This window comes from Salvelinus sp. IW2-2015, linkage group LG3 (genome assembly GCF_002910315.2).
Source record: "Salvelinus sp. IW2-2015 linkage group LG3, ASM291031v2, whole genome shotgun sequence".
Classification (NCBI taxonomy): Eukaryota; Metazoa; Chordata; class Actinopteri; order Salmoniformes; family Salmonidae; genus Salvelinus; species Salvelinus sp. IW2-2015.
The window spans coordinates 11094979-11109690 of record NC_036840.1 but is presented as its reverse complement, the minus strand read 5'-3'; the positions used below and the strand labels follow the sequence as shown (position 1 = coordinate 11109690).

Sequence of the window (14712 nt, the reverse complement as noted above, 5' to 3'; positions counted from 1 at the left end):
CTATAACAAAGTTGTATCTGAAATGACAGATAGAGTGCCTTGCATAGTTAACTCTACACAATAAATGAGGGTGTTTGAAATAAAAATACAATTTCAAAATGGACAAAAAAAAGCTAATGACCAAAATATGAAATAACAGCAATGTAAAATAATGTTAAGATATTTTGGTCAGACTCCATTGCTTGTCGTTCTAAGGAGTCATGGAATGTGATTGTCAAGGTTTACACAGAACAATCTTACAATGCCCCTGCTAACCTTTATTTAATACCCATATTATCAAAGCATGTCATGCAAAATGAATGAACGAAATGTGAAACATAGAACATCAATAATGAAACGGTAAAAAAAAAAAGAAGGAAACAGCTGAAGTCAAACTGAGTTGGCAAGGTGTAAGGTACAGTTTATTACACGCAAAAACAAGGCCTTGAGACCGTTGTATGTAAAGGATTTATGCTGTAAACACGATCTTACATACCACTATGGAACTTTTAGGAAAACTCAAACCCAGAACAAGCGTCAAGCGCAATTGTTGGCTGGAGTCAAAAATCTGTCTTCTTTTGACTGACTCAATCCTCTATCATCGTCAATATCGAAATGTGCACTTTCCGTTCTTTCAGAGTCCTATAGTTAGTACATCGGATTTGGGCTTAAATGGCAAGGCGACATACGGCTTAAACCGATGCCGTCTCAAGGTACAGGCATAGTGTATAAATGTGTATCTGGCATGCCATATTCAGACAAACTCACTGACAAAGCTGAGGTCCTTTACCTCCTAAATAGAAGCCATTGGAGCATGTACGTGAATAAGCCCGGCGGCGTTCGCGTGCTTAGTGGTGTGGAATGTTGTGGATCAGAGAGTCTCTAAGATGAGGATGTAACTCTTAAGTACACCTGCTGCATTGTGGGTTGTTTGAAAGTTTAACAAAGTGAATTAGAGATTCAAACAGCAGGTACAAAAGCTACAAAGACAGCCAATGACAAAACACATAAAAAAACATAAATAAATTGAAACTAGCATAATAAACGTTATAATAGCCGTCTTAATATACAACTTTCCTTTAGTTGCTTGCACTGCCTTTCATTGCCTCTTGTCGGTTGGTAGTCACTCAATTTTAGAGTACAAAAGCGAAACAAATCTTGAGTATAAAGCTGTAATAGAAGATACAGTATAATATTCATAACGACATGTACTTATGTGCTAACATATATTAACTCAGGCCATTGTTGCACTATTGGTAAGACAAAAAAAGTGAAATAAGCCAAATCTACGGAGTCCGTATAATCTCTCTCCTGAACTGGTGAACATGAATAAAAAAGCTATGTGTGAAGCTTTGCTTTAAATATAAATAAAAAAAGTGAGATGGACGACATGGACAGAGCATTGGTGGGAGATGTCTCTCTTTGGAACACGGATATGATTGTGGAACTGGAAACCTCATATAAAAACATTTCTCTACTATATCAAAACTACACATGTACTGAAGAGCGTATGGGAAATATATCTAATTTCAATTAAGTTTTTTTTTTCTTCTGTAAATTTTTGCTTATAACATATAAAACAAAATGACCATATCATAAAACCTCCAAATTTCACAGCATATTCTTTTGTTTGTTTGTTGTGAAAGTAAGTCATAGTAAATCGTTGTGCAAAGGCACTACACTGTCATGGTACGAGATGGTGGCTGTTCGTTTCAGTACAGTGCTTATTAAATAGAATCTCCTGTTTCTCTCCATTCCTTGGGGTCCCTCAGTGTGGTGGTCATATTCTTTTGGTATAATACACATAGAAAAGGAAGAGTCTTGGATTGTCTTGGTCCCCACCAGCCATCAGAAGAAGCTCTTTGTATCATTCGTGTCCCATACCTGCTGAGGGACAGAGACAACTCGATAAGAGCTACAGTCAAAATCTAAGGGTTGAATACACTAACCTACAGTACCAGTCAAAAGTTTGGACACACCTACTCATTCCAGGATTTTTCTTTATTTTTTTACTATTTTCTACATTGTAGAATAATAGTGAAGACATCAAAACTATGAAATAACACATATGGAATCATGTAGTAAGCAAAAAAGTGTTAAACAAATCAAAATATATTTTATATTTGAGATTCTTCAAAGTAGCCACCCTTTGCCCTGACAGCTTTGCACACTCTTGGCATTCCCTCAACCAGGTTCATGAGGTAGTTACCTGGAATGCATTTCAATTAAAAGTACATTTGTGGAATTTATTTCCTTCTTAATGCGTTTGAGCCAATCAGTTGTGTTGTGACAAGGTAGGGGGGTATACAGAAGACAGCCCTATTTGGTAAAAGACCAAGTCCATATTATGGTAAGAACAGCTCAAATAAGCAAAGAAAAACAACAGTCCATTACTTTAAGACATGAAAGTCAGTCAATATGGAAAAGTTGCTTCAAGTGCAGTTGCAAAAACCATCAAGCGCTATGATGAAACTGGCTCTCATGAGGACCACCACAGGAAAGGAAGACCCAGAGTTACCTCTGCTGCAGAGGATAAGTTAATTCAGAGTTAACTGCACCTCAGATTGCAGCCCAAATAAATGCTTCACAGAGTTCAAGTAACAGACACATCTCAACATTAACTGTTCAGAGGAGAATCAGGCCTTCACAGTCGAATTGCTGCAAAGAAACCACTACTAAAGGACACCAATAAGAAGAAGAAGAGACTTGCTTGGGCCAAGAAACACAAGCAATGGACATTAGACTGGTGGAAATCTGTCCTTTGGTCTGATGAATCCAAATTTGAGATTTTTGGTTCCAACCTCCGTATCTTTGTGAGACGTAGAGTAGGTGAACAGATTATCTCTGCATGTGTGGTTCCCACCGTTAAGCACGGAGGAGGAGGTGTGATGGTGTGGGGGTGCTTTGCTGGTGACACTCAGTGATTTATTTAGAATTCAAGGCACACTTAACCAGCATGGCTACCACATAATTCTGCAGCGATAAGCCATCCCATCTGGTTTGCTCTTAGTGGGACTATCATTTGTTTTTCAACAGGACAATGACCCAACACACCTCCAGGCTGTGTAAGGGCTATTTGACCAAGAGGGAGAGTGATGGAGTGCTGCATCAGATGACCTGGCCTCCACAATCACCCGACCCCAACCCAATTGAGATGGTTTGGGATGAGTTGGACCACAGAGTGAAGGAAAAGCAGCCAACAAGTGCTCAGCATATATGGGAAATCCTTCAAGACTGTTGGAAAATCATTCCAGGTGAAACTGGTTGAGAGAATGCCAAGCGTGTGCAAAGCTGTCATCAAGGCAAAGGGTGGCTACTTTGAAGAATCTCAAATATAAAATACTTTTTTGGTTACTACAGGATTCCATATGTGCTATTTTATAGTTGAATGAGTAGGTGTGTTCAAACTTTTAACTGGTACTATATGTATGATGGGTTAAACCCACACATCCAGATTTAGGATGTCTCACCTAAGGACAAAACCATTATGCCTTTACCCACAGTCAGTCAAATTTAGCCAGCTAAAGAGACCTCTGTCTTGGTTGCAATCTTGATCTGGTGTTAAGTCTTTGCAGTATGACTAGAGCCTTCAGTAAGAACAGTTAAGCAGGCCTATCTGCATGAGACTGGGGTTGTTGCATGCTGCTCAATGTGGTGTCAGATGCCTGTGAGGTCCCTGCCTGCCTACCTGTCTCTGCTGACATTTATATAACTGACGCCTGTCATGTTGTCATTTGCCCTTCTCTCAGTGACAACAAAGAGGGGGGGGGGTGAATACAATGTGTGTGTGTGTGTCGAGAAACGTTGGATGTCTGCAGCTATTTCAAGTGTCTCTCTCTACTTTAAACACATTTAGGATTAAAGTAGAGAGACAGATTGTCTTGGGTCGAGATTTTCAGAATGCACCAACTATGGAGCCACACCTTGCCTGAATTGTGAAGTGAGCTTGTTATATTGAGTTTGCCTCTGCTCTGCTAGCCCCTGACAAAATGAGGTGTATCGCGTGATAATCTTCCACCACACGAGCTAGTAATGTGTCAACCCAACAGCTGTTCATTTGTTCACAGCCTGGAAAGGCCCGACCCCGACAATAGAATCGAGGTCGGGGTGAGGAGCGAATGGGTGAGGGGGGTTGATGCAGGGGAGTTGAGGATGGGGGGGCGGGGGGGGGGGTTGGAGAAACGACACATTACACAGACACGTCCGGCATCCCTGAAGGTCAAACAGTTCTCTCCACCGGGACAAAAGAGTTGTGGCGCGCGGGCCACTTTGGAAATAGAACACAATGCGAAAGTGGCATCTGAAAACGCCATCGCCAGAAAGCCAAACAGCACACAGAGATGATTTACAGCTGACACCAGGTCCCAGGGGCAATGGTGTTACAGGGTGGGAGGGAAGGAGTTATGGGAGCTGGGGAAGGAAGGGAGGGAGTTATGGGTGCTGCTGGGCCACATGGCCGTCGGTGAATTACAACAGGCTCCTTTCCCTGTCCTTTTTCAGATGGAGCAGAACCCTTTAACCTCACTGACTCTGGGTGTGTATTGTCAGTAGAGCACAGACTTATGAAGAACGTAGATACAAAGACATGCATAGGTCCAAACTAGATGGGCACAGATACACACACAGCCTAAGGCTTAAAACTATGTTGGTAATGGTAACAGAATGGACTCACCGTTGGCGACAGATTTATTCTCCCCTCTGCCAGTCACCTGAGAGAAGATAGGTGGAGAAATAAGTCAAGAGAGAAAGTCATCTGAGGTAGCAGTCACTTCAACAGTCCATTTAGTCAATGCTGCCATATCCTGAGAGATGCTGTGTGCACTGGAATCTTTCAATCTCAGGCCGTGGTTCGACCAAATGTACCTCTTCTACATTAATAAGGAAGGGTTGATGTTCATTTGAGTATGATTTCCATTCTTTTTAGGGCCTTCGGTTGAGAGGTTTGAGACAGAGTGCAAATGCCACAGTAATGAACCAAGAAGCTTATTCCAGCCAAACGGGGGATTTGGGAAACAACATGAACAGGGTTCACATCCTGCCCAACACATCCAAACCCCTGCATCCACATCCACAAACACACAGCCACACTAAGCCTATCCAGTAAAGCCCGGTCGCGGTGGTTCATGGACGACGTCTCCCATAGTTCCCTGTGGTAACACTGTCCTGACTGTGTCCAAAATGGCATCCTGTCCAAAATGGCATCCTATTCCCTATATGGTGCAATACTTTTGACCAGAGCCTTAAAAGGAGTGCACTATATTAGGGAATAGGTTGCCACTAATATCCCGCCCACTCCCATGAACTCATCCCAATCCCATCAGGCTCCTACGTCCCCTATCCCCTCATACAGCTCCCCTGACATCACCACAATTTGTGGTTAGTTAATAACACAGCTCATAACCGCTAGCCCGCTACCTTCCCCTGTGCCACGCCTGGTTTACGTCAGCACTAACCAGCAGTCTAGTGCCCCTCCAGCTCTATGTGGCTCGCCACAGCATTGGACTGCACTGCTGGCAGGCTGCTGTACTCTGTCTGTGTGTTCCGCTATAGGGAGACAGCAGAGCAAGGCATGCCAGGGCCTATTTCACAAGCCTCTCTGCTCCCGGGGCCACATTTAGAGCCATTCCATAAATAAATATCATTATTGTGTCTTTTATCGGTGAAATATCATCCTAGTAAATAACGGAGGCCACTTGATGGGGTTGTGGCCAACACTGTGGTCGTTGGAGCGCCATGGGGTCCTGTATTGTGAGGGTCACAGTAGAGGTTGGAAATAGCTGTCCTTTCAACTGCCTGTTCAGGATGTGGTTAAAAGGAACCACACATACAGTAGCAAGGATTGGTTATATTATGTGTCTCTACAACAACATGAACTGAAATATACAGTAGAGTAGAAAGGACTATACAGGAAGCGTGGGTGCTGCTGTGTCAAGAGGGGCATAGAAATGAGAGGATGGAAAACAATATAGAACAGCCATTTTGTGAAAGGCACTAATTACCCATAGTATAGTATATTTAAGCAATAAGGCACGAGGGGGTGTGGTATATGGCCAATACACCATGGCTAAGGGCTGTTCTTAAGCACGACACAACGCGGAGTGCCTGGACACAGCCCTTAGCCGTGGTATATTGTCCATATTGTCCATATACCACCAACCCCCGAGTTGCCTTACTGCTATTATAAACTGGTTACCAACATAATTAGAGCAGTAAAAATAAATGTTTTGTCATACCCGTGTATACCCTTGATATACCACGGCTGTCATCCAATCAGCATTCAGGGCTCAAACCACCAAGTTTATATATTTCAATAGCTCAATACATGGCTCTTAACATTGACTTCTATTTACAGTGCAGCTTTCCTGGTTCCAGATCTTCTTGTGCTGCCTTTCCAACGCCTATGGTCATTGCTACAAACAGATCTGGGACCAGGCCAGGGCGAATTATTACCAATAAAAGAGAAGAAGACCTGACATCATAGCAGACTGAGGTCATTCCAGTGATAATATTAGTGCAGTGAAGTTGACATCTTTAAAACATCTTTACCTCTCCAGGGTTTCCAGACTAGTTAACGGTGAAGTCAACTAGCTAAGAGAGCTCTTCTTCAGAGCTCTTCAAACAAAAACAAGACAAAGCAACAAGCCGTTGTTATCCCCCTAGCTGGAAAATGTACATCATATGATATTATTAACTAACAGACGAATACTACAGGGCCTCAAAACATTCCCCAGGTATACTTTTAAGTGTACTGCTGTTGTGTGACATGTGAATTTAGTGTGTATGTGTCCTAATTGAAACCCTACTCCCTACGTAACGCGCTACTTTAGACCAAGGCCCATAAGGCTGTAGTAAAAAAATTATATTAAAAAATAAGTGCTCTGTGTAGGGAGTAGGGTACCACTTGGGACACAGATGTGTGATAAAGGATGGCGGTACAAATTCCAGTAATTTGGGGGATTTTTGCTAAGTTTTGACATTTCTGTAACTATACTGAACAAAAATATAAACGCAACATGCAAGAATTTCAAATATTTTACAGAGTTACACTTCATATGAGGAAATCAGTGAATTGAAATAAATTCATTAGGCTCTAATCTATGGATTTCACATGACTGGGAATACAGATATGCATCTGTTGGTCACAGATACCTCAGGATCTCGTCACGGTATTTCTGTGCATTCAAATTCCCATTCATAAAATGCAGTAGTGTTCGTCGTCCGTAGCTTTTTCCTGCCCATACCATAACCCCCCCGCCACCATGGGAACTCTGTTCACAACGTTGACATCAGCAATGCCACGATGCCATACATGTGGTCTGCGGTTGTGATGCCGGTTGGAAGTACTGCCAAATTCTCTAAAATGACATTGGTGGCGGCTTATGGTAGAGAAATGAACATTAAATTATCTAGTAACAGCTCTGGTGGGCATTCCTGCAGTCAGGATGCCAAATGCACCCTCTCTCAAAACGTAAGACATCTGTGGCATTGTGTTGTGTTACAAAACTGCACATTTTAGAGTGGCCTTTTATTGTCCCCAGCACAAGGGGCACCTGTGTAATGATAATGCTGTTTAATCAGCTTCTTGATATACCACATCTGTCAGGTGGATCGATTATCTCGGCAAAGGAGAAATGCTCGCTAGCAGGGATGCAAACAAATTTGTGCACAAAATTTGAGAGAAATTAGCTTTTTGTTGCTATGGAAGATTTCTGGGATCTTTTATTTCAGCTCATGAAACATGGGACCAACACTTTACATGTTGCGTTTATATTTTTGTTCAGTGTACATTCTTCATGGCATTAGCCATGGTCTAAACTCAGGTGTGTGTGTTTATGTATATGAACAAAGGGTTCCAAAAGAGTTCTTTGGCTGTCCCCATAGGAAACCCTTTGTGAAAAGGGTTCTACATGGAACCCAAAAAGGTTCTATCTGGAACCAAATAGGTTCTCCCTGGAATCAAAAAGGGTTCTTCAAAGGGTTATCCTATGGGGACCTATGGGAACCTTTTAGGTTCTAGATACACTCTTAGAAAAAAAGGTACTATGTGTGTGTGTGTACTATGAAGAGTTCAGGTGGTTCAGGTTACCTTGGCTGGGGAGGAGCCCTTGTTTTCCCACAGACTTCTCTTGTTGGTCACATCTCCTGGCTTTAGGTCCTACAGAGAGAGAAAGGAGGGATGGAAAAAAGGAGAGAGAGAGAGAGGGGGGGCCTTCCATCAGTGTCTGTAGTCCTCGTCAACTCACATTCAAGACACACAATTCCAACAATGGCTGCAGTATTTTAGTTGAGGAAACAGAAGTACGTCAACAATTGGGTTGTAATACCTGAGGTGCTGAGAAAAGGGATGGGAGAAGAGGCAGAAAGAGAAGTCCAGCAGGAAGAAGAAAGGATGACAGAGAGAAGGACTACCTCAGAGAGGTGCTGAGCTAGGAGAGGAAAGGAGAAACAGTCACTTCAGATTGAAGAATGGAAGAAGCTTCTAAAGGAAAGAAGACAGAAGAAAGAGCGACAGTCAGTAAAGAATATTTCAGAAATGCAATTCTGTTATGATCCATTTAACCACAAGAGGGAGACACAGAGATGTTGCAGTCATTTCAAGACATCATTTGTCCGCAGGTCAGAGAGGCAGACCAGACCAAACATCCCCAAAGAGCAAGTAATTCAGCCATATCAGAATCTATATCAGAGAGCGATCATGATTCATCAAGCAAGTCTTTTATGTCAATTATTTAAGTGAAAGTCACTTTTAATGTCCGTGCAAAACTCACAGGGGTTCTTTGCTGGTTAAAAAGCTACACATCAAAGGTTGGCAGTAGGTATCATGTTACCGACCGTATAACCAGCCACATCAAGCCACTCACAATGCCCTGACCTTCTGCACTACTTCTTCTCAACACCACGTCACCATGGCAACGGCCCTCATGGTGTATCACTACGCCACCGTGATCTATGACTCCGACTGAGGATATGGCAGTGGCTACTGTATGTAAGTTTGCGTTCTAGTGTTGCCCTCACACTTTGCGCCTATTTGAAAACAGGTCTGGGTGCAGCATGAACGTCTTAAAATAAACACGGTCTGAAGTTTAAACATGGTCCAGGAGTGGACTACAGAGATTAAAGGACTGGGGTGCGTCCAAAATGGCACCCCTATTCCATGCACTACTTTTGAACAGAGCCCTATGGACTACTCTATAAGTGCTTTCCATTAACTAGGCAAGTCAGTTAGGAACACATTTTTATTTTACAATGACGGCCTACCCCGGCCAAACCCTCCCCTAACCCGGACGGCGCTGGGACAATTGTGCGCCGCCCTACGGGACTCCCGATCACGGCCAGTTGTGATACAGCCCGGGATCAAACCAGGGTCTGTAGTGATGCCTCTAGCACTGAGATGCAGTGCCTTAGACCGCTGCGCCACTCGGGAGCCCCAGAGTTTTGAAGTTTTATGGTAATGTCAGCTCTTGCATTATTGTGTGACACGACATTTCAGTCATTTAGCAGACACTCTTATCCAGAGCAACTTATAGGAACAGTTAGGTTTAAGTGCCTTGTTCAAGGCAACATCAACAGATTTTTTTCACCAAGTCAGCTCAGAGATTCAAACCAGCAACATTTTGGTTACTGGTCCAATGCTGTTAACCACTAGGCTACCTGCCGCCTAAAGACTTGTGACTTGTGACGGGCAGAATCAACGACCTCTGCATCATTTAAGACTTTTGCTTTGTGAGATGGTGTTAAAAAGTTCACAGTTAACAATTGTTATATAAATGCCAGCTGAAAAGTACCGAGGGCCTTGGCTCCAAATTAGAGCAGGTCCCCCATAGCCATGGCTCAGTGAGACGCGGGGGCCGGCCCGCGTAGATGGAAACAGAAAAGTCGGAGCCTTTTGGGTAAAATACTGGGATAAATACGGCATATGGGCCCTGGTCAAAAGTAGTGCACTACATAGGGAATAGGGTGCCATTTGAGATGAAGCACTGGTATGTTGGAATGCATCCATGCAGCCCAGCATAGGAAGCAGCCTGTCCGACCAAAGCCCTAAGTCCTTCTGATAACCAGCATGTGATCCATGGTAGGAACCATGCCACATTTCATATTAAGCTAATACATACTCCGATAATATGTGATATGTACTTTTTACAACACAAATAAATGACTGCGGTTATGTGCTATGTGTTTTTCCCCTTCATGACTTCATGGTTATAACTCAACAGCTCATCCACTTTGCTAATTTTTATTTTAATATGATTTATATTTCAAATTCACTAGGTGACGCTGGACTATTTCTCCCAACAGGGCACATCATCTTACTCCGCTCCATTATTTGCAGGAAATTATTAATACAAGTACAAAAAATACATGGTAGCTAACAGCACTTCTCAAAACTATTAGAAAATACTGTATACACTGAGTGTACAAAACATAAAGGGCACATTCATTGGGGCATGGACTCTACAAGGTTTCGAATGCGTTCCACATGGATGCTGGCCCGTACTATCTGTCAAGTTGGCTGGATGTCCTTTGAGTGTTGGACCATTCTTGAGACACAGAGGAAACTGTTGATGGTGAAAAACCCAGCATCGTTGCAGTTCTTGACACATTCAAACCAGTGCGCCTGGCACCTACCTACTACCATACCCCGTTCAAAGGCACTTCAATCTTTTGTCTTTCCCATTCACCCGTCTTTCCCATTCACCTGAATGGCACACACACACAATCCACGTCTCAATTGTCTCAAGGCTTAAAATCTGATTGAAGTAGATTTAACAAGTGACATCAATAAGGGATTGTATCTTCCACCTGGATTCACCTGGTTAGTCTATGTCATGGAAAGAGCAGGCGTCCTTAATTTTTTTTTACACTCAGGCTAGTTCACGGAAAGCCCTATCCATCATCATTAAATGAGCTTAAGTCTCTGGTCTGATGAATGTTTGCTTACACTACAGCTCAAGTGCAGGAGCAACACTGAGTTGGGGCCGCACATATAGTATGTTTCATAATGAGTGTCTGTTCGCTGTCTCCCTTGACAAAGACGTTGTTCATCTCAATAAAGGATAAATATAGGATTAGATAAAGAGGTGCAAAGAGGACAGACACACTGTACAGTAAGTGGTTGTCGTGGAGACGACCTACCGCGGGCCTTCCTCCCGGCGTCTTGCTCTCGGGGGTTTTATTCAGCCAGTCGTTGATGCGGCCCGCCACACCTATCTTCATCCCAGCTGCTTCCTGTGTGGAGAGGGGGAACAGAAAAAAAAGACATGGGCAAAGTTCAACTCCAGCAGAACGCCCTGGGCTGGTCGTCATCGGAGGATGAGACAAGAAGTGGCAGTGAAACGACCCTCCTTCCTTTGCTCCCTACTTCCTCCCAAACCGCTCCAAATGGAGTTCCAGATTCCCGGTGTGTTTCCCGGTCCCACCTTGTACGTGCCCCCACCGCCCCCGGGCGAGTTGAACACGCTGCCTTTCTCCCACATGCTCTTATGTTGCGTATCCCATCTGTCACCATGGGCAGGTCCACGGCACCGGAGCGTGGGGACCGCATATCCTGTTCTGTATAGGGAGAAGGGAATGAGGGACGATGTTAGTGTTGGATTCAGAGTGGGAATGATCGGTGTTGGCAAAGGAGAGAAGAGAAATGTCTTGTGTTTTTATATCTGGATTTCTTTTTGTGACTTTGTTTAAAATGGCCGTGAGGAAGAAGCCATACAAATCAAATCAAATTGTATACTTACAAGCCCTAACCAACAATGCCGTTTAAGAAAAAATAAGTGTTAAGTAAAAAATAGGAAATAAAGATACAAAATAATTAAAGGCAGCAGTAAATAACAGTAGCAAGGCTGTATACAGGGGGTACCGGTACAGAATCAATCAATGTGAGGGGGCGAAGGTTAGTCGAGGTAATAGAGGTAAAAATAAACAGAGAGTAGCAGCAGAGTAAAAGAGTGGGGGGGGGGGGGGGGGAATGCAAATAGTCTGGGTAGCCATTTGATTAGCTGTTCAGGAGTCTTATGGCTTTGTGGGTAGAAGTTGCTAAGAAGCCTTTTGGACCTAGACTTGGCACTCCGGTACCGCTTGCCGTGCGGTAGCAGAAAAAACAGTCTATGACTGGCGTGGCTGGAGTCTTTGACAATTTTTAGGGCCTTCCTCTGACACCGCCTCGTATAGAGGTCCTGGATGGCAGGAAGCTTGGCCCCAGTGACGTACTGGGCCGTACGCACTTATCTCTGTAGTGTCTTGCTGTCGGAAGCTGAGCAGCTGCCATACCAGGCAGTGATGCAACCAGTCAGGATACTCTCGATGGTGCAGCTGTATAACTTTTTGTGGATCTGAGGACCCATTCCAAATCTTTTCAGTCCCCTGAGGGGGAATAGGCTTTGTGTGCCCTCTTCACAACTGTCTTGGTGTGTTTGCGCCATGATAGTTTGTTGGTGATGTGGACACCAAGGAACTTGAAGCTCTCAACCTGCCCCACTACAGCCCCGTCGATGAGAATGGGGGCGTGCTCGGTCCTCCTTTTCCTGTAGTCCACAATCATCTCCTTTGTGTTGATCACGTTGAGGGACTGGTTGTTATTCTGGCACCACACGGCCAGGTCTCTGACCTCCTCCCTATAGGCTGTCTCATCGTTGTCGGTGATCAGGCCTACCACTGTTGTGTCATCGGCAAACTTAATGATGGTGTTGGAGTCGTGCCTAGCCATGCAGTCATGAGTAAACAGGGAGTACAGGAGGGGGCTGAGTATGCACCCCTGAGGGGCTCCGTGTTGAGGATCAGCGTGGCAGATGTGTTATTATCTACCCTTACCAACTCGGGGCGGCCTGTCAGGAAGTCCAGGATCCAGTTGCAGAGGGAGGTGTTTATTCCCAGGGTCCTTCGCTTAGTGATGAGCCTTGAGGGCTCTATGGTGTTGAACGCTGAGCTGTAGTCAATGAATAGCATTCTCACATAGGTGTTCCTTTTGTCTAGGTTGGAAAGGGCAGTGTGGAGTGCAATAGAGATTGCGTCATCTGTGGATCTGTTGGGGCGGTTTGCAAATTGGAGTGGGTCTAGGGTTTCTGGGATAATGGTGTTGATGTGAGCCATTTACCAGCCTTTCAAAGCACTTCATGGCTACGGACGTGAGTGCTACGGGTCGGTAGTCATTTAGGCAGGTTACCTTAGTGTTCTTGGGCACAGGGACTATGGTGGTCTGCTTGAAACATGTTGGTATTACAGACTCAGACAGGGAGAGGTTGAAAATGTCAGTGAAGACACTTGCCAGTTGGTCAGCGCATACTCGCGGTACACGCCCTGGTAATCCTTCTGGCCCTGCGGCCTTATGAATGTTGACCTGTTTAAAGGTCTTACTCACATCGGCTATGGAGACCGTGATCACACTGATTCTCTCATGCATGTTTCAGTCTTACTTGCCTTGAAGCGAGCATAGAAGTAATTTAGCTTGTCTGGTAGGCTCGTGTCACTGGGCAGCATGCGGCTGTGCTTCCCTTTGTAATCTGTAATAGTTTGCAAGCCCTGCCACATCCGATGAGCGTCAGAGCCGGTGTAGTACGATTCGATCTTAGTCCCATATTGACGCTTTGCCTGTTTGATGGTTTGTCGGAGGGCATAGCGGGATTTCTTATAAGCTTCCGGGTTAGAGTCCCGTTCCTTGAAAGTGGCAGCTCTAACCTTTAGCTCAGTGCGGATGTTGCCTGTAATCCATAGCTTCTGGTTGGGGTATGTACGTACAATCACTGTTGGGATGACGTCCTCGATGCACTTATTGATGAAGCCAATGACTGTTGTGGTGTACTCCTCAATGCCATCGGAAGAATCGCGGAACATATTCCAGTTTGTGTTAGCAAAACAGTCCTGTAGCTTAGCATCTGCTTCATCTGACCACTTTCTTATTGACCGAGTCACAGGTGCTTCCTGCTTTAGTATTTGCTTGTAAGCAGGAATCGGGAGGATAGAATTATGGTCAAATTTGCCAAATGGAGGGCGAGGGAGAGCTTTGTACGCATCTCTGTGTATGGAGTAAAGGTGGTCTCGAGTTTTTTCCCCTCTGGTTGCACATTTAACATGCTGGTAGAAATTAGGTAAAATTGATTTACGTTTCCCTGCATTAATGTCCCTGGCCACTAGGAGCGCCAACTCTGGATGAGCGTTTCCTGTTTGCTTATGGCCGTATACAGCTCATTGAGTGCGGTCTTAGTGCCAGCATCGGTTTGTGGTGGTAAATAGACAGCTACCAAGAATATAGATGATAACTCTCTTGGCTTATAAATCAAAATTAATGTAGTATAGTATCATTACCATTATCTAAAGCATGTACTGTAGCTTTTAGATTCAGAGTAGTATTGAAATATACTGTATGTTCTAGATATGATCATCAACAATGGTAACAGTTATATAATCCCAGTCAACACAAGATGTCTTTTCAAAGTTTTTTCAACAAAAAAAATATCATTTTCGTACATCTTTTCGACATTTTGTTCTCATAGGGCTCATTAGTAACAGTACTAGTCAGGTGATTTGTGTTGATGTGTAACCTCTGACCTGGGCAACAGAGGTGTACTGCTCCAGTCTGTTGCCAATCTTAGAGACGACAGGAGAGTGAGTCGTCTTCACCGTGCTGCTCAGAACATATAACAACAACAGAATTAGCCAAAGGGTCATTGTATTACTGAACTGTATGACTTCACACCGAAAGCACCAGATGTGAGTCAAACAATGAATGGAAACGACTGTTCA

At 44.0% G+C, this 14712-nt stretch overlaps 1 pseudogene; it reads right to left on the bottom strand.

Moving 5' to 3' along the window:
- Positions 1-1404: 1404 nt before the first annotated feature.
- Positions 1405-14712, bottom strand: part of LOC111950393 (non-muscle caldesmon-like) — a 56328-nt pseudogene continuing 43020 nt past the window's right edge.